This window comes from Mus musculus, chromosome 17, assembly GCF_000001635.26.
Source record: "Mus musculus strain C57BL/6J chromosome 17, GRCm38.p6 C57BL/6J".
Lineage (NCBI taxonomy): Eukaryota > Metazoa > Chordata > Mammalia > Rodentia > Muridae > Mus > Mus musculus.
Window position 1 is genome coordinate 81,657,952 of NC_000083.6, and position 25,708 is coordinate 81,683,659.

At 42.4% G+C, this 25,708-nt stretch overlaps 1 protein-coding gene across 21 annotated transcripts in view; it reads right to left on the reverse strand.

Moving 5' to 3' along the window:
- Positions 1-25,708, reverse strand: part of Slc8a1 (solute carrier family 8 (sodium/calcium exchanger), member 1) — a 365,283-nt gene that overhangs the window by 284,847 nt on the left and 54,728 nt on the right. For 16 of the 21 annotated variants that reach the window (XM_006523944.2, XM_006523940.2, XM_006523938.2 and 13 more), the window contains exon 1: positions 12,050-12,832. The exons of 4 other annotated variants lie outside the window; for them this stretch is intronic. The gene's annotated coding sequence lies outside the window, so the exon portion shown is untranslated. Of the gene's footprint in view, positions 1-12,049; positions 12,833-13,369; positions 13,728-25,708 lie in introns of those variants that run through there. One more of the 21 variants, XM_006523933.2, reaches the window with a different exon arrangement.

The following is a 25,708-nucleotide window of genomic DNA, read 5'->3' on the forward strand; positions in this document are numbered from 1 at the left end:
CAGGTGCATCTGCAGGATCACATACTCAGGAGAACACTTAATTAAGGAAGTGGAACTAACTTAGTGCCAGAGCATTGGAGGGCAGTCATGTGCTATGTATATCGTTACAACACTGGTGTGGGGGAAAAATGTATCACATGGCTTTGCCTCTTACAGACTGAGATGGGACCCCTTGCAGGATTAAAATAGGAAGGGCCTTCAGGACTATGTTGGTCAGGAGGTGGAAGATGAGAGGCTGAGGGGAAATGGAGTGAAAGAGAAACACTCATGGGGGATCGTCAAAGGGGGAGATGAAGGCACCGAGTCATTTACAAAGCTCCTAATTCATAATCTTGCTGCACATTAGTTCTCCCTCTCTAAGCAGAAAAAGGCTGGGATTGCTGGATGCTATAGCAATACCTGGCCAAAATCAAGAAAAATGGAGTTTCCAGACACAAACCCTAAAAACTAGAAGTTGAAATATGCAGGACCATAAACTCTAGATCAGATTTGAGTAGTGGGGGGAAAATCTACATTCTTTAAAATATAGGCTTTTCATAGGTGCTACCTATTTACCTGACTCTTACACTCCAGAGCTGATCTTTGAGCTGTATAGTAGCTCCCTTTGCTTTCTAGTGTGCCTCTTGGAACTGGGAAGCTTAGCTTTATAATTCAATTTCAGGATAAATGATACCAGAACATCTGAAATTATTTGTTTTGTCAATGTATATTTTTATAATGAAAATGGTGGTGAAATGAATTGAGTCTGGTGAATTTAACAAGCTGATCCCCCCGCTTCATCTTCAAGTGAAAACTTTCTTAGGAGATACACTTCATCACTGAACGTAAGTCTTTTTCCTCTTTGGTATCAAAACTCAATCCACAGACAAATTCTCCTGAGAACAGCAGAAGTGGGAAGCAAAAAAGAAATAATATATATTTCTTTTATAAATATATATATATATGTATATATGTATATATGTGTATATCATAAATGATAGATAATCAAATGCAGAAATACTTCCTTTATGTAACTCTCCTGTCAATATTCTATATTACAGTTTAGGAAAGTTCCCGAAGGAATGATTAATAGCTTGCCTCTAAAACCATGCACAAATCAAAACAACCCTGAGATTCCACCTCACACCAGTCAGAATGGCTAAGATCAAAAATTCAGGTGACAGCAGATGCTGGCGTGGATGTGGAGAAAGAGGAACACTCCTCCATTGTTGGTGGGATTGCAGGCTTGTACAACCACTCTGGAGATCAGTCTGGCGGTTCCTCAGAAAACTGGATATAGTACTACCGGAGGATCCAGCAATACCTCTCCTGGGCATATATCCAGAAGATGCCCCAACTGGTAAGAAGGACACATGCTCCACTATGTTCATAGCAGCCTTATTTATAATAGCCAGAAGCTGGAAGGAACCCAGATGCCCCTCAACAGAGGAATGGATACAGAAGATGTGGTACATCTACACAATGGAGTACTACTCAGCTATTAAAAAGAATGAATTTATGAAATTCCTGGCCAAATGGATGGACCTGGAGGGCATCATCCTGAGTGAGGTAACACATTCACAAAGGAACTCACACAATATGTACTCACTGATAAGTGGATATTAGCCCAAAACCTAAGATACCCAAGATATAAGATACAATTTCCTAAACACATGAAACTCAAGAAAAAGGAAGACTGAAGTGTGAACACTATGCCCCTCCTTAGAAGTGGGAGCAAAACACCCTTGGAAGGAGTTACAGAGACAAAGTTTGGAGTTGAGATAAAAGGATGGACCATGTAGACACTACCATATCCGGGGATCCATCCCATAATCAGCTTCCAAATGCTGACACCATTGCATACACTAGCAAGATTATGCTGAAAGGACCCTGATATAGCTGTCTCTTGTCAGAGTATGCCTGGGCCTAGCAAACATAGAAGTGGATGCTCACAGTCGGCTATTGGATGGATCACATGGCCCCCAATGAAGGAGCTAGAGAAAGTACCAAAGAAGCTAAAGGGATCTGCAACCCTATAGGTGGAACAACATTATGAACTAACCAGTACCCCGGAGCTCTTGACTCTAGCTGCATATGCATCAAAAGATGGCCTAGTCGGCCATCACTGGAAAGAGAGGCCCATTGGACACGCAAACTTTATATGCCCCAGTACAGGGGAACGCCAGGGCCATAAAAGGGGAGTGGGTGGGTAGGGGAGAGGGGGTGGGTGGCTATGGGGGACTTTTGGTATAGCATTGCAAATGTAAATGAGCGAAATACCTAATAAAAAATGGAAAAAAAAAAAAAATAAAACCATGCACAAATCCACACAGAAGCAGTAAAATTTCAAAAAGTAAGTCAGCTTGAAGAGGAACTTGTCAGCTCTTATTATTCAACAAAATAAGTGGAGTGTTGGTGGCCTGTGGGAAAACAAAAATGTTTTACACAGATCCTTGAGCGGTTTATGAAGCACACATGCTCCCTGTGGCATGGCATAGGGCATGCAGTATGCGTGCCCTTCAATTCAGCCACACGTGTTTATCTTGGGAAATTTGCTTAAATACCAGCTGAAGGGTTACCGTTTTGTTAGGGAAGCTGTTGAAGCTACTTTCTTATTGCCTTTTTCTGATGAGTGAGAATCTACCATAAAGTTAATCCTGAGAGGAGATACTAAAAAAGTTAGGGGAAAAATTGACTGAGGGGAAATTAAAACCAACCAGCCAGCCAACCAACCAACCAACCAACCAACCAACCAACCAACCAACCAACAAAAAGAGAGTCATTTAGTCATGAGATTCATGATAATTTCTTGGCTTCTCAAGCCTTTGATTAAACAAGAAACATTTCATCAATATTAATGAGTAGACCATCACTCAATTATCCATTCATTATTCATCCATTCACTCATCCATCCATCCACCCATCCATCCACCCATCCACCCACCCATCCATCCATCCATCCATCCATCCATCCATCCATCCATCCATCCACCCATCCAACAAATGCTGAATGTCTATAAGGTTTCTGGTAATATGTAATATCTGGCTTAGCAGAAGAGCTAAAACAAAGGGGGGGGGGAGAAATACAATCTCTCTCTTCATGGAATGTATGCCCCCACTGAAAGTCAGTCAACAGATATTGCTCTAAATTATTTTCTCAAGGTTTAATCATTAGCTGTTGCAAATTCTCCTTAAGAAAACCCACAATCATATAAAACATAAAAGACTGGGGCCTGATCTCTAGGGTTTTAGTAAAGACACCATGAGGAACTGACATTTGAGTTATTTAGAAATTTAGAAAACTACAGGAAATCGGGCAAATCAGTTGCTTCAGTGCAATGCTTCAGGTGACCCCTTAGCATTCCCCTTCTGGATGATGTGATTTCTCACAGACCTACCTTCATATGGGGGTGGGGGTTAGATCATATTAGAAAATACTGAAAATAGCTTCTATAGTTTATTTGAGACTTTCCCTCTTGAAAGTCAGAGCTATGCAGCTGCCTTTAATTGCTTCCTAACATGTACTGTTCTGGGGAGTGAGATGAATGAAGGTCTCACTGGTCTAGAGACTACAAAAAATGGATACCAGATTCGTCCCCACTGATGACTTTTGGACAAGCCCCTTCTGCTTTCTCTTCCCTGTTCAACTGTAGGAATGATGAATTCTGCTAACAATCTGGATTTAGGATACTCAAGTCCCACATTTTGTCACTCAGTGCCACTCATAATACACCACCTGCCCACCTCACTGGGTCTACTGTCTCCGACAGTCAGCTTAGCTACTAAGTGGGAAAAAACAAACACACATAAATATGACTTATATTGTCCTTTCTCAGTTTTTTATACCTAACCTCCGTGACCCATCCTTAAAACCAAATTTCTCTCTGTAAAATTTCCTTTATTATTATTACTATTATTATTGCCCCCTTCTTCCCCCACCCTGGGGAATCTCTTAAAAGTCATGCACCCTTGCTCTCCACTTCTCAGTAAGAAACACAAGGCTGCTAACTACAAAGCTTATGCAAAACCACGTGTCAAATAAAGTGACAGACTAAATTCTAAAAACAGGTCTGTGCATTTCTAGGCCACCTCTCTTGACTCTATACCAACTGGTAAGATGTCCTGGGCTCACTAATGTTGCGTTTGTATGCCCTCATGTTCTATTCTGTATGTCAGGAATTGGCGATCCATGGCCAATGGCCCAACCAAGCCTGCCACCTGGTCTTGTAAAGCCCATGAAATTAAAATGCTTTCCCACTCGTAGATGATTGAAAGCTGGAACAAGGGAATATTTCACATTTCAAAGGAAACTTGTGAGATATTCAGAGTCAATGTTTATAAATAACTTCTTAAGGAAAACAGCTCTTTCTTTATGTGTGTATTGTCTGTGCTGCCTTGGTGCAAGAATAGAGTTGAATGTCTATGACAGACCCCATGGTCCACAAAGCCAAAAGCATTATTATTTTTTTCTCACTGTTTAAAATAATAATTATATATATACATATATACATATATATGTATATATATACACATATATACATATATATGTGTATGTATATATACACATATATACGTATATATGTATATATACACATATATATGTATATATGTATATATGTATATATGTATATATGTATATATGTGTGTGTGTGTCATATATATGTATATATGTACATATATATTGATTTTAAGGTCTATGAAATTGTGCATATACCTACATTCCATATTCCCATTACGACACTCTATATCATTTAGCATATCCATTTAAAGGCACAATTGGGACAAAGACTCTCACTATTTAACTCTCAAGCCGTGGATAAGTCTTTCTAAAATACTCACATTACAGAAACTGTAGCATTAATATATTATTCCCCCATAAAAGCCATAGACTTGTTATTATCATTATTTATATTATTATAATCATTATCCCTCCTTAAGTAGATGATGAAAGTGAACTGAGAGAAATGCTGAATTCAAACAAATATTATAATTATAAATGAATATATCTGCTAGCCTCAGAGCCCTGAAGGCTGAGAACACAAGGGGCTGCAGTTTAACAGTCTACATCACCAAACAAAGAGCAGTGACTTGGTACTCTTTCCTCTCTGAGGAAGCCTTGTTAGATATCTAGGCATTCCCGAGGCTGGAAATGTAGTTATATTTGGGAAAGTCTTCTACATGGTCAAAGAGGAAGAAAAGCAGACATGACTTGGATGGAATGACCTCTGGGTATCACTTCCTCCCTTTTTAATCTTAGAGCCATTTGATATTAGGTATTCTTGATTTTGTTATTTTACACACACACACACACACACACACACACACACACATAAACCACATGCCATTTGATGTGTTTTCCAGTGTCTGGGCTAAGAATACTGATTTAAACACAAAACAAAACAAAAAATATTTATGTTTTGGGAAGAAAGATAGAAAGATTCATAAGGATAAAATTCTCGAATTTTGCCCAACACACAAAAACTTCAGCTCTGAGGGAGAGTCATTTCTGCTCTATAGGAGGTGAGGCTCCTGAGATGTGGCACCTTTCCAAACTCTCTGATGCCACCTATAGTGAAGTCTACAAAGCAAGTGTCACTTTGGGAGCAGAATAAGCAGCCTGATGACCGAAACCTGCTATGAGGCTTGGATACTCTATACTAAGGAATGAACACAACCAGAAAGAGGCCCTAAGTCCTGTGTGTTAGTGAGGTGTGCAGAGGAGAATGCATGAGAGCCATCAATGATAAATAAACTACCTAAAGTGTACCAAGGGATGCCCAGTGTAGCATCATACCTAAAATCCCAGGAATCTGGAGGCACAGGTAGGAGACTTCAAGGGGTATGGAGTCCCTTGGGCTCCATGGTGAGAATTTATCTCTAAAACCAAGTAAAAAGTAAACCAAGAAGTGCATTGACTAGTGGCCTACCCTTTCTCCTTGCCTCTGACCATTGCAGTGACTTCATGATGAATCTTACCTTCCAGTGTAAAATGCATTTGGGAAATGCCGAAAGCTACTATTGATCCCAACTCTATAGTGTACATACACAGTCCTGAATGAGTGCAGGGCAGATCAAGTGCTATGGAGACATTCATGACATTGTTCTATGGCTGTCCTTGCCATAAAATGCTTAGAACATGTTTTACTTGGTCAAAATGACTCAGCTTATTGGTTTTCTAAACCCCTTTACCTCTTTGTGATGACCCCCAAATCCCCTTTCCTCTCCTCGACGAGGTCAGAGGCCAAGCTTCTCCTTCCTCTGCAGTCCAGATCCTATCTTACTCAGCCATGGTATTTCATCTATGAGATCATGGCAAGAAGAACTAAATCCAGAACATGGCTTTTGTAGTCTTTTATTGACCCACAGCTAAGTCATTCAACTGCACAATAGTCTTCACCTTTAAATGCATTTTTATGCTTCTTTGCTGGACACTTAGAAGCATCAAATAGGTATATGTATGTATATATATGTATATATATGCATATGTGTGTGCATGTGTGCATATATATACATATACATATGCATGCACACAAACATACACACACACACACACACACACACACACACACACATACACACATATATACCAGCTTGTCTAGATAATGACATGACAAGTGTTCAACAAATGTGAAATGGCTTGCCTTTCCATGTGTCTTTTACACAACCTGAGTGCTCAGTAGACACCATGGTTGGATTAGTGGAAGGTGGTGAATCACTCACTGGTTGTCTTGCTGTTTTGACTTGATCTCACATTAGATTCAGCAAAGACATTATTTGTAACTTAGTTTGCAATGGCATGGAATCTACAGAGTGATTATCCCATCTTTTAAGATAGCCTCTGATAGAGACATTAATTTTTTCCAAGATCTCTTGAATGTGCAGGGAACTGTTTATCTGAATTGGCATCGAGCAACTGTTGTCTAGGTGACTGGTGGAAAGGTTACAATACAGCGCCTTCAGGATTTTGAGACTGTCAGTCTGCTCTAGAGAAAATACTTTGCCCATTTCTCAGAAGCCTTACAAAGGCTAACTTCTTAAGAAAAGAACCAAAGGTTGCTTCAGGGTAAAACCTTAGTATAGGAATCCACATTTGCCTGCTTCTGGTTTCTCTCCGGTGACTGACCTCTTATTCAAGAGCTCTGCTCCCAGGCCCTTGGCTCCCTACGCTTCCCTATCAGAACAGTCTCAAGAGGGCATTCAGTGGGCAGAAACACAGTTTTAACTCTTCCACTTCCTCTTTGTCTTGCTGTGTCCCAGGTCCTCGGGACTTTTTGAGAGCTGATTGCATAAAGCTTTTCAAATTCACAAATCGACATATACTAATGGCTTGTGTAGATTCACACATAGTATATGTTCACATATTGACATATACTAATGGCTTGTGTAGATTCACACATAGTATATGTTCACATATTGACATATACTAATGGCTTGTGTAGATTCACACAGTATATGTTCACATATTGACATATACTAATGGCTTGTGTAGATTCACACATAGTATATGTTCACATATTGACATATACTAATGGCTTGTGTAGATTCACACATAGTATATGTTCACATATTGACATATACTAATGGCTTGTGTAGATTCACACAGTATATGTTCACATATTGACATATACTAATGGCTTGTGTAGATTCACACATAGTATATGTTCACATATTGACATATACTAATGGCTTGTGTAGATTCACACATAGTATATGTTCACATATTAACATATACTAATGGTTTGTGTAGATTCACACATAGTACCTCTTTGTTGAGCAATACCTCTGCATTTTGTTAGGGATTTGGTCAGAATTCTTCACTCAGATGAGTGACCTTCATACTAATGGTTTCAGATTCTATGTTGGCCAGTGGATAAAGGCTTTGAACCCATGAATGTTTTACCAGACTCAAACAACTTATTATAGATGATGCACTAGCCCTCAGCCACAAAAAGAGTTTCCATGCTTCACTTGTCAGACAGGACATTCCCTTCCTTCTTTGAAAACTGAGCAGGAAGTAAGGATGCCTGTAATTTGAACCTTCTTGTTGCATTCTGGACTAGAAGCACCAAGGACCCAAAAACCAAAGGACAGGTGTAAATGTGAGGGCGAAGCAATCAGATTCCAAACAGAGTTGCCAGGGAAGAGAGCAGTGTGAGCTCTGTGAAATCAAGGCACTCTCTACTTGTGTTCTAAACTCCTTCCGTGAAAGCATACAGTAAGCACTCACCCTGGAAGTCTCCACATCAGACAGTGGGCTGTCACTACTACTCCATGGTTAGTTTAAAGTTTCAACACGATGCACATGTACACATGAGAAGCTAGAGGCTGCAGGAAAGAGAGAGGAAGAATAGAGAAGGGGAAAGAGAGGGATTGCCAGAGGAAGGAGAAAGAGAGGGAGGAGAGGGAGAGAGAGGGAGAGAGAGAGAGAGAGAGAGAGAGAGAGAGAGAGAGAGAGAGAGAGAGAGAGAGATTGAGAGAGAAATAATCCTACTGCATTTAATGAGGCCCCACTGGACTAGCCCTAAGTTTAAATCAAAATCCCAAAGGCAAAAGCTGAAAGCTCACATTTCCCGAGTCTGGTCTATCCCAACGGGTCGGAAAACACCTGACATCTACTTCCCCTACATCTAAGAGACATCTCCCAGGAGCCAGAACCATTTTGTTCAGAGGGAAAAGTGGGAACAGGTAGTGTTGTAACCCACTGGCCTGGTTAGCCTTAGTTGCTACTGAGAATTAGAGCTGGAGAGGTAGACTGTTAAAGGAACAGTGGGGAATCCAGACAGCATCCTGGAATCTAGAGAAAGTCAGGGAAAATACTTGCCACAAGAGGGAGCAGTAGAATTTGGTCAGATAGGTTCCTGGGTAAATGTTCTCACAGGGGAGAAGGGGTTTGCAGTAGACATTGGATCATGAAGTGTGGATGGCAGTGGATGATGTTGAAACACAAGGCACATATCCCTAAGTAGCTGAGATTATCACTTGAACCACGAAATTTTTAACAAAAGCAACGACTGGAAGGAACATATATACAACAGCTCAAGAATATGAAACACGCAACCTGATGTAACATCCTCTTCTCTAAACATGTCTTACTCTATATTTAACTTCCATTCTAGTCTTGTCCTTGCTGATACCTATACCTGCTTCTTGCCTGCATAGCTTTCTCCCTCTACCTTGGGCATCCGAGAGAAAAGACTGGCCTCCTTGAATGGCAACATGAAAACAACACCCTTAAGTCTAAAACTGTGATGTTCACAGTCAAAGGCAAAATACTTTCTTGATGCTGCTGTGTCTTTTAAAATGTTTTTTTTTTCTGTTCATTCTCTTTTTAAAGGAGGAATGCAATTTATAGAAGCCCCAGAGTTCTTCTCATCATTTATTCTGTCCAGGACAGAGATTAAGCACTAAGAGGGAAGGAACCATGCGTTTACTTTGCAAGATAAATAAAAGTCTATTTTCGTCGATAAAAAACATGTTAAATATAGCTCACTAACAAATGCCGCCGCTCTTTTCAACGTAGTTTATTGTTTCAGAACACAGTGAGCTTGAAAGAACAGCTATGGTGATCGGGATTCTTCAGTCCTCAGGGTATCCCTCACCTTCCTTCCCTGTTTTTATTTAGAGTTACAGCACTCACAGTACTATGCTCTTTCCTTCCCTGTCACAGTCAACAGAGTTTCCAGCTATCTCTTAATCTAAATCCACACTGATACTATGGAAACTCTTACGCAGCAACAGTAAGGTCTGCAGACAAGTAAGGCAGCATGAAGCACACAGCCCACCTCTGCCTTTAGTTCACTCCTCTCTTCCCAGCCCTGGCTGATCACTCCGAGGACACTCGCATCCTTTGCTGCCTCTGGTCAGTGTGGCAGTGGATAATGGCTTATCTCTCTTCACCTTTTTTCACTTTCCTCTCACTCTTTTTCTAGAGACCCAGTTCATTTCCAATAAAACACAACAGCCATTTTAAACCGGGGCAGGGGGAGGGGGGAGCAGGCCTCTCTTTATAGGGTAGATCTTATTTAAAGTGCCCAGAAATCCAAATGGAACACTTTATTGAAGCAGGCAGAAATTTGTAAAATGGCTTAAGAAAGCCCATCTCACTGAAAGCAGTGGTCCTTCACTGCCAACTCCCTCACACAAGCCCAAAGATGGAGCAGGCTCCTTCCTTTCTTCCTTCCTTCCTTCTGCTTTCACACACCAGGCTAACCTTCGCAAATTAAGCAAGTTTAGCAAACCCAGAGAGCAAAATCCTGGTAACACAGGATTTGAAAGAGGAACCTAAAAAGGCAGCCATCCTTCTTCCGGCTTTCTGTTCTTAACAAATGAATGAAGAATCTAGATTCATCCCACTCCCACTCCCCCTTTTTTTTTCTGCAGAAGAGCTCTAAGAGAGGAGGTGTGTGTGTGGTGTGTACTTTGTGTGTGTGTACTTTGTGTGTGTGTGTGTACTTTGTGTGTGTGTGTGTACTTTGTGTGTGTGTGTGTGTGTGTGTGTGTGTGTGTGTATTAGTGGGGCATACTTTCAGAATTTCCTCCAGGTTGCCTCCCCCTCCTCACTCCCCCACAGCCCCCTTCAGAAATCTTCACCCAGCAGGCAGCTCCTGGGCTGTAGATGTTGTTCAGCTGTTCCTATGTGATGTACTCGGGCAGTCCTTTGAAGCAGATCTGATCAGAAATCCCCTCCTCCTCAGCTGCTGGCTCCATGACCAGGATGCCTGAACTGTCTTTAGCTCATCTGTCATTTTTTTTTTAAAAAGCTTCTTCCACTACACCTCCCACTGATATCCTTTTTTCCTCGTTTTAGTCTTTACACCTCCAACAGGACAAAGTTTGTGTTGTTATGTTCACAACCACTAGTGGCTGACTAGCAGAGAGCCAGAGAGTGCCTTTCAGGGAGCCAGGCTAAGGGGGAAAGGGGGGTGGGGTGGGGAGGGTTAAAACCATACCTAACACAAAAAGCATGACTTTCTGCCCAGGATCACAGACAGCATGCATATGCTCTCCCAAAAATGCTTTGTTAAACTGGATCACTGCTGCTCTTCACTCAAGCACTGCCACTCTATTTCGGAAGAAAAGTAGGAAATGCAAGCAAGTCATTCATTAGACAGAATCTATGGGTCTACAGGGGAGGGCTAGTGTGTGTGTGTGCGCGCGCGCGTGTGTGTGTGTGTGTGTGTGTGTGTGTGTCCGGGGGGTGGGGTGCAAGCACGCACATATGTTGCATTTTTTAAGGCATCTCCAGGATAGATTTGGTTTCTCTGCCTGACCTGCTGTAAGACCTCCCTCTTCCTCAAGAAGGAGGAGCCAAGAAGGAGGTCCTTGAATCTCAGAACACAGGCCATTTCCCCAAGAGCCAGCCATAGCCTCGGTGTCAAATAATGCGACTGTGAAGTTCCCTTTGAATCTCTGGGTAAAGACGCCTGTGTGTGCAGAATCCGCAACACACACCAAGGCACGGTGCCCAGGCGCTGGGATCCTACAGCCCACTCCCCATCTCATTTCTCCCTCCTCTTTCTCCGCTAAACAGCCACACCTCCCTCCTCTCTGCAGTCCTCCCCTAGTGGCACCCAGTGCCCGCCAGAAGAGGCTCATAAGTGGAGCCTTGTGGGAAGACCCCAGGGATTACCAGGAAGAAGGGTGATCCACCGGGAGAGGAGCCCAATGGATGGAGGTGTCTGGCTTCCCAGCAGCGCTGCTTGTTTTCCGGGTGGACTTAGCTCTTTGCGCCCTGAATCCTCGCAGCCCAGCCAGTACTGTCCAGGGTGCAGCATCCCCCCTCCCCCCTAGCAACCCTTTCTTCCTCTGGCAATCTGCACTGGCAGGCGGGGACCCTCACGCCCAGTATCACCACCAGCCTGAGCAATTTCACTCTCAGAGAAGCACGGACATACAGAAAATGTGCAGGCGCGCACACGCTCACACACACACACACACACACACACACACACACACACACAATCCAGAACCAGCCCTTTGGCTTAAACCAAGGGAATCGCTGCCTAGAGAACAGCGAAGAGATCAGTTCCCGTCTCCCCGGTGTCTCTGCCTGCCGGGGACCAGCTCCTACCTGGGCTGAGCCTTGTGGATGGATCCCCTTCCCGGGTCCTGCACGCCGCCAGGCGATCGGGCGCGCTCACTCCCTTTTGAGACAGCTCTGGATCAGGAGGAGGTCGCTCCCATCCTCTGCTGGTAACACAAAGCCGGCGGCGGCGGCCCAACTCCCGAGCAGCGCCCGGCGCGAGCAGCGGCGGCGGCGGCAGCAGGCAGCGGTGCGCGCGGGCGGGAGGCGGCGAGGCCGGCGGGCTGGGAGGGCCGGGGCCGGGCGGCGCGCGCGCTGCGCTCCCTCCCTCGCTCTCTCCCCTCCCTCCCGCGCACCCCGCCCGCCCGCCCGCCCGCAGCCTCGCACTGGCTCGCACGAGCCGGGCCCGCCGCCTTCTTCGGTGTCTCCCGCCTCTCCGGACCCCGCGTGCTACCCCCGGGTGCTTTGCGGTGGCAAAAGCCGGGAGGGCGGCGGTGACAACCACCGGGGTCTCCTCTGCTCTGCCAGTGGCTGGATTTCCCTGACTGTGGGGCCCCCCCGCAGTGCGTACAAACCACACAAGCCAGCGCTCTCTCCCGCACCCCGACAGGCTCAGACCCGTGTCGCTGCAACTTTTCTTTTGAACCTCGCTAGACTGATCCGTAGACAAACCCCAACCCCAAACACACACCCCAACTCGCCTACTCCTTCCTTACCCCGCAATTCGCTACTCCAGATACATCCTTCTTCCTCCACATTCTAGTCCTCTGCTAATGCGAGCTTTATACAGCAAAGGGGAATCTGGGGATGTATCGTTGATTTTTTTTTAAATCCTTACTCTATGTTTCACCTTCATATCTAGCTAAGAAGACATATATACTAGCTACTAGATGCTGCGGATCAAATCCAGACTAAGGGCAGGGGTTTCCCCAGCGGAGATCTCTGAAAGACTCCAGGTGTTGCAATTTCCCTCACACCTTGCTGCTTAGAAGGGAATAAAGATCTAGAGTCCCTTTAGTGTGAATGGTGTGCGGCTTTTAAACTACAGACAGGATGAAAAAAACAAAACAAAATAAAACAAACAAACAAACAAACAAACAAACAAAAACACAAAACTGAGCATTAAGACTGAGTCAGGAAAGACCGAATGCAGCAATCGACGAACCATTCATTGTCCTTTCCAAGAGAAGCCCTACCATTGCCAATACATCACTTCCCCATAATTAATAAAGGAGCATTGCAGCAGGCCCTCCTCGCTCCCAAGACAGCTCATTCATCCTTACAAATCCTTAATGACTTGGCAGGATGAAAGGCTAGACCCACCGTGGAGCTCAGCAGCTCCCAAACCTGGCTGCCAATCAGACACACCTGGGGATGCAGGCTCAAATACTGTAGATGCTGCTGTAGACAGAAGCTGCTGCAAACTCTGAGGCAGTAGTCCCAAAGGACTGCTTGCTAGTAGCCCTTGAGTAAGATGTCCGGGACAGTTATATGATGTAGACAGAAGAAAGAGCTGCAACTCAGGGGCTTGGAAGTTCAAGTCCTTCAGGAAAGTTCGCTCCTCTGATTTACAGCGCAGGTCAGGTCTGACTGTCAGGCCTTAAGCAAGGAGAGATTAGGGCCCTGGAAACCAGTCTGACTGTGCGGCAAAGAAGTAGGGTGGGAGAACTGGCCTTTGTCAGGACAGTAGTTAAGGACTCTTAATCCCTGACTGCTCCTCAGATCTGCATGGGAGGTTTTTAAAATCCCGGTGAGTAGGCCACACCCCAAGTAGTGAATTTGCGATCTTTAGGGTGGAGCCCAGCATAGGTGATTGGTATTTAGGTCCCTTGGTCCTTTCCTAGGCCTGGGGGGTGGGGTGGGGGCAGGGGTGTAAGAATCAGGGCTCTGAACTAGTGTGCTTTCAATATCAGTATCATGTGGGGTGTGAATCAACTGGTGATTCCATTACTTGTTCAGAGTAGGGCCTCCTCCGTTTCTAGCAACGTTCACTCGTCATGGCTGTCCTCTGAAGAAGGACCTCACTTTATACAGCACGCGTGTGTGGTTATAGACACAGAGCTTGGCAGAACAAGCGCAAGCTGTCTCTTGTGCTGAAATTCCCAGGAATCCTTCCTGCCCAAGATCAGGTTCCATTCTTTGCCGGGTCCAGCGTTTTGCCTGGGAGCCCTGCTGCCATCCATGCAGATTCCAGTTTGACTGCACAGACCCCTGACAGGTGAGATGACATAATAGGTCCCCTTCACTCAGCTAGAGTATGCCCTCTGCTACAAACTGCCATAGAGCCCCGACTTCCAGGGAGAGTGAGGGGCAGCTATTTGGCTCAGCCTAGGAAAGGAGCTTTGAGAGAAGAGCGGCTGCTTTGAAAGGGCACAGAGAGAAGCTTGTGACTGAAGACTCTACTTCCTTCCTCGGAAGGAGAAAGAAGGAGAAAGCAGGTAGAGAAAAAGAGAGCAATGGAAGGAAATGGAAATGTGAGTGAATTGAGTTCCACTGGGATACATCTTATGAGAAGTGTCGGGAGTGTATTTGCTGTGATGGACTTCCTAGCAAACACTCCCTGGTTTTCTTGAAAGTGTAAGTATTTTGAAATATAGGAAGCCAAAAGAGCTGGTCTTTTTATGGCACCCTGTGGTGCCCAGAGTCCCTCTTGTCAGCATCTGGTTAATTTTGATCCTTTGAGTGTCCCCACCCACTTTTTATCTAACAATCAAGAGGCCACCCCATGCCTAGTGATTTGGTAACCATTTTTGATTTGGCTCAGTATCTGAGCCTCTAACTCTCTTTGTCTTCCATTCCTCATTAAAGGAAACTCTATAATGGTTCCAGCGCCCCAAGGCAATTTAAATCTTTTGCTCCCTACCTCCTAAATGTCATACATGACTGGATTTTTATTGCAAGAATTATCAAGGTCTACATCGCCGGCAACAAGGCTGTGGGAGACAGCAGCTGTACTTAAGGAAGTAGTGTGGCTGCTGCAGGCTAGAGATCCAGAAATAAGGGAGGAAAAATGTACCTATGGAGGTGGGAATTTCCATTCCAATAAAATAAAGCACTTCCCAATGGTTGTCTTTCTCATATATGATGGCTGTGTTCATCTCTGTGAACTCGGGGTTTCACAAATGAGTTTCTACTATGTTACTAACTAGAAGAGTGTGATACAACCACTTCAGGAATTGCACAGGATTGCTGTAAGAGTTGATGCATCCTAAGGTTTTCATGAGTTATTTCCTAGAAAACCTTTGTTAGAGCCTTTAGCAAATTCCTTACAGAACCAATGTAGGTAACATGAATTTGATCCAGCTTTGTATCCAGTCTTCAGAAAGATGGGACAAAGAATTACTCATTTAAAATGGTTATATGTAGTGCTGGGTTGAAACCCACAATGATTTTTCATCCTAGAAAAACGAAGTTCTATGCTATGGCTTCTTTCCTCTTGACCTGGATTCCCTGGGCCAGAGGAACTATGGTTCTTTCCATTGCTTGACTCCTCCTTAAGCCTGTTAGTTAAGTCCTGATCATCCTGGACTCATTTCCACTTTATCAGTCTTAGACACTGACTACATTCTGCTCCTTCTTAAACTCAGGCTCACAAGAACTTCTGCATAAGGAAAAGGTTCTGCAATACACCAGACTGCCCAGACTAGGGCACAGTGGCTAACTCCCCCTCCCTTAGAACCTCAGGTAACTAGAGCATCTCATTTTTTTTCTTCCTTTAGGTTTTCTTTGCTGGTGATGGAATCCAGGGCTCTTTGCTTTAGGGATGAGTGTGGGGATCCTTTGTTGACATCCAGTGCTACTGGTCTTTGTCCTTTGCGTCTTATTCTTGCAGTTGAGCACAGCTGTATTTTGACCTGATGAAAACCTGGCTCCAGTCTAATAATGGGCTGTGTTGATGCATGCAAAGCTCCCCAGAGTGTGAACAACTTTCATGTTGGAGTGGTAGAGGGAATACTCCTCCTGTGGCCATTGCCTAGGAATCATCCACTTCCTTTGGTGGGATGATGACGGTGTCACTGGCTTAGGAGCATCAGGGGCCTGCAAGTCTATACTTGAACCTTTATTCAAAGGCTGGACTTATCCAATAGTTTCATTTTTTTTTTAGTTTGGCTTTGCACCACACCAAGGAAACACCTGGTTTCTATTCTACAATGTCACCAGTGGTAACCCAAAGGCAGAATCATTGTCAGAGCAGAAAAGAACAAATCTCTGGTTAAGATCTGGTGCTTGGGAGTCCGAATCCATAACTTTCTTCTGGCTCTGTGACCTTTGGCAGCTTCTTAATCCCTAGAAAGTCATATCTCTGTTACAAAGACCAGAGCCACGAAGACTCCTTCAGAAAGTTGTAGGAAAGATGAAACACATATAATATGCTTCACTTGCTGATCATAGAACTCACTCACCAAATATACTGTTCTTATTGTTGGGAGTGAAGTGCTATCAAAATCGCCACAAAGAGAGAAAGAAAGAAAGAATGAAAGAAAGAAAGAAAGAAAGAAAGAAAGAAAGAAAGAAAGAAAGAAAGAAAGAAAGAAAGAAAGAAAGAAAGAAAGAAAGAAAGAAAGAAAGGAAGGAGGGAGGGAGGGAGGGAGGGAGGGAGGAAGGAAGGAAGGAAGGAAGGAAGGAAGGAAGGAAGGAAGGAAGGAAGGAAGGAAGAAGCTAAACAATTAGTTCTACAATCATGCCATTTGATTATTTGTAACAATTCTTTTGGGCTCCTTGTTGCACAGAATCCTGAACCATGAGCAAAGCAGGGAAGGTAGGCATCTCCAACAGGAGCTCACTTTCTTTTTTCCATAATAATTGAGAGAAGCAAATTGAATAATTTTGTCTAATTTTGTCAGGACTCAGTATGGCTATATTCGTTGATAATATACCTTTGCTTTTAGAGTTAAATATCAACTTTATCTCATCTGTATTAAAATTGGGAGTTCAAATGGACAGAGTTATTCAAAACATATCGGAATACAGCCATGACTTTGTTGCTGACATTAATGATATCCAAGGAGACCGTATCTTCAGGACAAAAACCACCTTTCTTCACTGCATTTGTACAGACTCTGTTCAAAGTGGGCTCAAAGGCTCTTCATCACAGGAGCCTAAGATGAGGCCCGTGCAAGGCTCTCTACCAGGCTGCTGTTTCCCACCATTTGCTTCTGAAGTCCTGTCCCTGTGAGATTACACATCAGCTCTCTTAATAAATCTCCTTCATGACGTGCCATCCGTGATGCATGGCTCCCTTGCTGCAGTTTCCATTGCCGGCTGCTCCATAGAACCTTCTGAGAGCTGCCCGTGTTTTAGAGCCTAGCACAATCCAAGATGGCTGCCCTCAAAGATGAAAACAGCCCAGAGACCTGAAGGCGAAGTAGAATGAGCTTGAGGTGTCTTAATTCACATTGTTATCAGTATAGGTTCTGCTACCAATGGAAGAAGTGCTCGGATTTCAAACCCTAGTGTCCTCGTCTCTTTGTGAACTCAGACTCATGCTGTGTGACTTCAGGACACGGTGATCATGAGCAAACAGGGTTCAGAAGCTCCAATCTTCTATTCCCCCATCTCAATCCTACTTTGCCACAGAAACCCATGACTCTCATTGGAAATGTGAGTAAAGCATTGGCACAGGCACCGAGAGTATTTGTTGTCTCTCATTTAATTTTACATCGGAGCATTATGAACTAGTCAGAAACGCTATGATTGCTTCCATTTTACAGATTGAGAAAGAAAATATGCAAAGGGTTTTCTCCTAAGCTTGACTCTTGTATGTATTATCTGGTTCGTCTAAAGAAAAGAACTAACTACTGAAAGCAAGGTGGCACCATCAGAGGTTGTCTTCTGCTCAGATGCCATGTCTGCACACTGTTTATAAGGGCTTATCTTACTGGGAGATATTTTGTTTTTGTTTTCGATCCTCTTGGTAGTAGTTCTAGAACTCGGTCAGGACTAAAAAAAGCATTGGCCTAGTTTAAGTCAGGAACTGCGTAGACACAGAGCCCTATCCACCTAGCACAACATGTCTTCTACTCTGTGGCTCTACTGAATGTTGATTCTTAATGATATAAAAGCATAAATGTGTCTTGGAATTTAAGACAAGTGTGCGTGAACTTTATAGCTTTTCTGTTTTTAGGAGGCAGGGGTGGACACTGTAATTCACCTTACAAAATAGAGCTTGGAACATTCTTTCAGGAAAGCCCAATCCATGAACAGAGGATTGTGGACTACTTATCCCATTTTCAGAATCTCTGAAAGTTTTTGGTGCATGACAGATAAATTAATAGAGCGATACTGTTTACTGCAAGGGGACTGGGTAATATAGAAAAGGGGCCGATTTTCCTTCTAAGGTAACTCAACCCTCTGGCACCTATCCTGTGCAAACTGCAACTTAATTCCACTCACTTTCTTGTCCCTAAGCACAGATCCTAGTTAGCAACTGACACAGCCACCATATCCACAGCCACAGTCCTGGCTGGCCACCTGCTCTGTGATGACAGACAGATTGTCTGTTGACTCTGCAGGAGACTGAAGCCCGCTGAGATGCCAATCTGACCCAGCTGCAGGCTTGAGCCTGGAACCTGACCCTATGTCAGTTATCTCAGGAATTACTAAGAAGCTCTCATTTGCTCCCAGATATAAATTCTCTTATTTGGTCTCTTAACAACACGGGTTAGTTTGGGCAATTATTTATAAATATTAAGCTTGAGGTTTTATTGCTTTTTTTTTTTTTTTTTTTTTTTTTTAGAATCCAGGAACTTTTGAGCACTCTGATGGCATTCAAAGTCATCCAACAGTTCATTAAAGGAAACAAAACAAAACAAAACTGGGAAGATCGGAGAAAAGCAAATCACATTTCATGGTTATTTTATGTGCTTTTAAATTTTATTATATTCACTCTCTGTGTGTGTGTGTGTGTGTGTGTGTGTGTGTGTGTGTGTGTACATGTGCCAGATTGTGTCTGTGAGGTCAAGGTCAAACAACTTTCAGGAATTGGTTTTCTCCTTCACTGTGACTGTCTTAGGAATGGATTCCACATTCTTAGTGTTGGTAGCAAGTATGTTAGCCCACTGAGCCACCCTGTTTGCCCCCAATCTCTCATGTCTTATACCCAACAAATATTTATAAGGATATATTATGGGGCAGACACTTCAGCTACTGAAGAAACACCAGGAAAACCTTGAATAAAATTCCATTCTAGTGTGGGCAAAGGAAAAAGTGGAACAGAACTAGGAAATGATCATGTCTTAGGTGTCCTATGAAACAAGACAAGGAAAGCAATACATTTTTTTCCCTAAAAGCAATACAGAGAGGTCAGTGAGTAGGTGCTGAGTTGAGTGGCCATTTAAAACAAGATGGTCTATCATTCATTCTACCACCTACTTCTCAAACTTCCAAATGATGAAATGATGCAGCATAATATTTTGTTTGTTAATTCATTTCTACTCTGCATTGATGGTTTCTCAGGCCCACCTCAGGGACAGAGAGCAGAACCTTGGATATGTAAATACACCTCTGCATTCAGATTGTAGTCTTGGTATTCAGACCTGAAATTTATAGCATTAAGACAGACTGGCTGTCTCCAGGGGCTGCATATAAAATGATTATATTTCTTCCAAGTCAGACTCTCTGCAAACTCCTATGTGCCCCTTTGGCTTCACTTAATGAGTCTCATCTAATTGATGCACACAATGCCAGCTTGGTATTAGTGAGCTGTGCTGTGTAGGCTCTTGTCACATGGGCAACAGCTTTGGCCCTGACAGAAAACCTGCTCTGTCAGCTCAGGTTGGCTCAGAGCTGTTTTCACGGGCACAGTTTCTCCTTTCTCTCCGTTTCTCTTTTCCTGCAGTCTTACCTTCAATTGCATAATACCCAGCACACTTACAACCATAAATATACACACTCATACACACACCATATGCACATACAGCGCTTTATACAAATGTACACCCTTTTACAAAAATACACAACCATGCATATTTTTGGTTCTTATCTATAATCAAATATTCATTTATTGAAAACTCACCACATTAACAGTTGCCAATTTACATTGAAATACAAATTAGCTACTTATTTTTCATGTTTATTTAACATCATGATCTTTTATTGTTAAGGTTTTATATATTTAGTTTCAATTCTAATCAAAGGCTAACAAACTAAAACAGAATAGGAGGCCCCCATGCATATTTTCTGTATCTAGGCATAAAACAGATTGTTAATTTTGTTTCTTTTGGAAAATTTAAAAAGTATTAAATAGGAAATAAACAGAAGTCTTGGGTGTAGAAATTGCTCAAGAAAAGGCAGAGCTAAGATGAAAAATTATTCAGTGCTTCAATATATATAAATACCTGACTCAGTTGATCAATATATAAATACAGGCTCAGTAAATTATGCCGATTAAAGGGCCAATGAAGCCCCATTACATGGCATTGGAGTAGAAGTTTAGTGACTAAAGTTTTAAGTCATTCTGGAAAAAGGAGCTGGTAAGTGATCATTCAATCCAGAGTCATGGACTACATCCTATGGTTGTTAGAAAGTTCATTTGCCACCATTCCTGATCTCTAGAAACTTCATCTCATAGGTAGAAGAGACTCAGGGATTTTGAAGTAGATGCTATAGTTGCGAATGTACTTCTTGGCTATGTGTTTGAGATTAGTTAAAGTTAGCATAACCATGGAAAACAAGATGATTTTTTCTTTTTTTAAACAAAGGCACAAATTGAAGACTGTCACTGGCTCAACTATTGGCAGAATACCATTACCTCTCAGACCAATAGTTCCCCAACGTCACGTTTTAATTTTGAAGAATATTATTCTGGATGGTTACAGACAAAACAGAAATGATTTCTAAGGCACAGAGTCCCCTTTAAAATCATCATCCAAGTTGGGGGTGAAAGCCTGCACTCTCAGGAAGAAGATATCTCATCCATGAGATGATGAAAGGTATTAATAAAAATCAGACAGACTCTGGGTTGGTTTTATGAGTGTGTTTAAATTCTCTGCAAAGAATGTACCCCTTGTTCTTTGAACAGTAGATTTACTGTCCACTTTTTGTGCCCTTGTGTGCTGAAGAGGTTAGAGCAATCTAAGAATATTTGGTCTTCCTCCTGTGACATATAACTAATCTGATCTTGCTAGCAGATGAAAAGGTTTCCCATCCACTAGACATTTCAACCCAGTAAGTGGGAAATATAAATGGAGCTCAGGTGGGGAAAATATGTACTTATGCAAGCCTCTTACTTCTAATCACAACTGGCTGACCGTTACTTTAGCAATAGGCTCAATCAGTGAAACCTGAACAACCAGTCATTCAATCAAATCATTACCTATCTGTCTGTTCACTGGAGGCCATTGTTTTGATAAGATCTGACTTAGTTGTGAGATAATAGGATCAAAGAAAAAAATCTCTTAATATGATTTTCTATGCATGCTTTTAACATCTCCTCTGATACATTTTTAATATGATACAACCTAAAAAAAAAGCCTATAGCTTCATCATTATGAAAAATGTGGTGCTCAAATAATGCTGCTTATAAAACTTATTATAAAATATATTAAGAAATGAAAAGTGCCCATTTGATTTTCATAGGTTTATTCCCTTATTTAAGGTAGTCTTTAATTTGTATTTAAATAAGTGTAGATCGTTAATACTAATTGATTAAAGCTCTCTTTAATGCATTTATGTCAAGCAATTTAAATATGTAAGAGTTTTCTTTGTCTATTAATAATTACTTTTCTTTGGCTGTGATAAAATATGACTAAGGTAACTTAAGAAGAAGTTTACTTTGGGTTAAGAGGCTGTGGTGGCAGAGAGGCATGGTGGCAGGCAGGCATACTGTCAGGGAAAGGAAGCTAAGAGTTTACATTTATAACCACAAACAGGAAGCAGAGAGTGAATAGGAGTAGCAGAAGTTTTCTAACTCTCAAAGACTTCCAGCAGTGACATACTTCCTCCAACAGGGCTGCAAACAGTCTCTCTAAGTGGGGATCAAGTAGTCAGATATCAGAGCCAATAGGGAAGAAGCATTCTCATGTAAACTCACTACAGTGTATAAATACTAATGTTAAAAATAGTTAAGGAATTTTCTGACATATTTGGAAGCATTTTTCCTTGTAAGAAGAAGACTCTTGTGTCTATAAAAAGATCAGAACAGATACGAATTTGCATTTTTGTAGGAATTAATTTGAATTTGAGGACCATTGCCTGCTACCCACATCATCTCAGGTAAACGTGGTTATTTCACTTATTTAGCTGAGCGACTACTAAGCAAAACATTGAGTCAGACATCAAGAAAAAAAATATCATCAGTGAAGCAAGAGGGTTTTTACCTTGGGGAGGGAAAGAGCAGGTATGTTCTACAACTCATTACTTTAAAAAATGCTATAGTAACTAGCAATGAAGAGACCCAGAGGGAGTGTTGATTTTTTTTTCCAAAAGACAGAGCCAGCAACCCTTTTTAGGGGACTCTGTGAAGCTCTGAACACTATCCAAGAATGGTCTAGAAGAAGACAGTGGGCTCCGGGTATCAGCTTGGAGAAGCATGCTTTCAGGCCAAAGGCCCTGGGATGAGACAGTGGTAAAATAATGAACCGAAAGGCAAACAGAGAGTATAAAGCAAACAGGAGAGGGCTGTTAGCAGGGGCTCTATGGGAAATGGAGTATTTCTCTCTTCTTAGAGCAAATCAGCCGGACAACACCTAAATTCCCCAGCGTAAACTCCTAATCTCCTTCCTCACATGGGGATGTAGAAGAATCTTTTCTGGGATGAGTGCTACAGAGAGGTTGGCTCTGGCTGTGACACTTATCTATATTCGAACCACTTGTTGGGTGGAGACACAGCAGGTTGGAAATACAAGGTCATCCTCAGCTACATAGCAATTTCAACGGCCATGGGGACTACAGGAGTTCCCATGGATCTGTCTCAAAGCAAACAAACAAAACACATTGACAATTGGAAAATTCAAAGCCCATTAAATTAAATCACACTTCCTCTGCATGGTTTTATTTCCTTTGTTGTGCTGAGTCAGGGGTCTCTTTGGAAGTATCGATAATTAGCACTATGGCTAAAATTCTACTTTTTTTTCCTAGATACTTGGTGGAGTGTTGCCACTGTAAACACATACTAATATGCTCTTTGCATATTTGGGTTTACAGAGAAGGGAGAATGGTGGTAGAAAAAAAATTGCTAGTCAACGTGAACCAAAAAAACCAATAAAAAAGCCACTGGCTTAATGGTGCAATAGATACAGTGCTTTCCACAACTTGAAAAGTTGACGGTATTTCCACCACTCCTGTGCAGTTTAGGCTTCTCATAATCAGTATAGAAGCAGATGCAAAGCGATAATAAATAACCCTGTTCGTGGTCATCTCGGATGTTGAAGGACAAAGAGCATCACTAATTATTCCCTTGTGAAGTTAAGAGAGGTGGTGACTCCAAAAAGTTGATACAATGTTGTTGAGCTGCTGACATCTGGTATCCTAGCGGCATCCTCAAGCTCCCTCCAGTGTACCAGACTGGGTAAAGAAGAAACAGTTACTGGGGAGATAGATACAGGCGAGATTTGTTACTATGGAAGTTTTTTTTTTTTTTTTTTTTTTTTAATGGCACGAGAAGAGCATCTACAGGAGAGAGAAGTCACTGGAACTGTGGATGTATCAAGAGCTACAACCAGGGTCCAGGATGCAGGTTACCTGTAAGTACAGGGCATACACATTTACGTTCCCTCAGTGCTTGAAGGAGGTAGGTACTGAGTTAAGAACTCTCTTTCCTGTCCTAGGCAGTGGCAGTAGTTTCTGGTTTCCCTGAGCACAGAGTCAGTAGGCTCAGTTAACCGCTGTATGGACGAACTATCTTCAGCCTTCACTGGGCTCTTCACTGTCAGACGCTGTGGGGGTGTGGGAAAGGAGGCTGGATGAGGGTGTGGACAGATCTTCCTTCCTAAGGCTCTGTTAGCCAAGCTCGTCAGTTGGAGTGATGCTTCTCTCTAGGGACCATCTGGAAATTCCTGAGTTGTGTAGCTATCACAATGGTACAGAATGTTACTATGGATACTTGTGGCTGCAGTCAGGGGAGCAACACACATCCTACAGTGTGTGGGACAAGTTTTAGTCAATAAATAACCGTTCCTCGTTCCCTATGTGCTTGAAATATTCTACAGACCATTGGGTAGAAGAAAGATTTACTATTCTAGTTTTCAGTTTTATCTGTTTTTTTTTTTTTTTTTTTTTATGTAAGAACCAATACTTTTAAAAAGTACCTTTTAATTTACACTGATTTTTTTCCAGGAATGTAATTATTGTGTATATTGAAGATAGATTGTACCTTGCTTCGCTTTTTTAATTAAACCAGAACTGATCACCATTTCTATGAGGCCATTTCTAAAACTTGTTTCACTGATGGCGATGTTAGAGTACAAATCCTACCTTTATGCAGCTCTATATAATAGAGACAAGCTGGACAGTGACACTTTATCATCTCCTTTGGCCATATGTGAGTGCTTCTACCATAAAACTAATTTGATAGCAAAGTATGGCTATTTCTAGCCTTTTGCATTGTGGTTGTAGTGAGATATAGCATTTTCAGTGTGGGTCTGGCATAGATTGCATTATCAGTTATCGTTTAGAATAATGAGCTACAGTATGCTCACTAGAAAACAAGTGAGATTGTCTCTGAGAATGCCCTTCAATATATGTGTTGCAAAATGAATCCCTGAATTACAGTTGTGAAGCAGGACCTGATGAGGGATGTGTGAGTCTCAGGAGCCCTGTCCTTACAAATGACCTAATGCCACTATTAAAGGACATGTGGGAGTGTATATGATCTTTGCTCTTTATGTGAGACAGTCTTTTCTGTCACCTCTCTGCCTTCCAGCTTCCACCGTGAGGTGACATAGCAAGAATGCCTTTAGGAGAAGCTATGAGCTTTGGTTTCCAGACTCAAAAAAATCCTGGTCTCTGGTATATAGTCGTTCAAGAGGAAACTGAGTCTGAAGGAGTTGATGACCTCCACGCTTACAATGCCCCTTCCCCGGGGATTAAACACAGGCTGATTCCTAAGAATAAGTGTTAGGAAAATTATTTTGAGTTGCTTATGACTTGCCTTTAAATGTAAATAGAAAAGATCCAATCACTAGAATAGTGGCACACGAACAACACTTTTCTATACTGATGAGTTCTTCAAAGAACAACAGGGATGAAACTCCATGACTATTATCACTGGACTTTCTCATAGGAAGGTATGGAGCTCAAGGCCCTCTTACAGCTGTTATATCCGATAAGACGGCCCTCAACCTTCACACATGAAGAGCAGCAAGAAGGTGGATTGGCGTTCTGCAGATGACTAATTGCTGGGAATCCCACAGCTGCTTCCCTTGCAAACTGCGGCGGTTAGTGACTCTTGTGCCTTTTTCAATGTTATTCTGAGAGTCTTGGGGTGCACTAAGCAGAAGTGCTCTATAGTGACAAGAAATATGGTTATGCATTTTCTTGTCTTCTGCAGTATCCAGACGCATACTGTGTGTATAATAAAAACTCATAATTCATGTAGGTTGGTTGAATGTATCCCCTTTTTCCTCTTGTAAAGCTTAGACACTAGCGATTTGTGACATGGACTATATTTCTAATGGATATTGCTTAATTTCTTCATGCTTGCATGTGAGATATCTGAAAAAACTATGCATTATTAATCTTCCAGGAACCAATTTTTAAACATGTACTAAA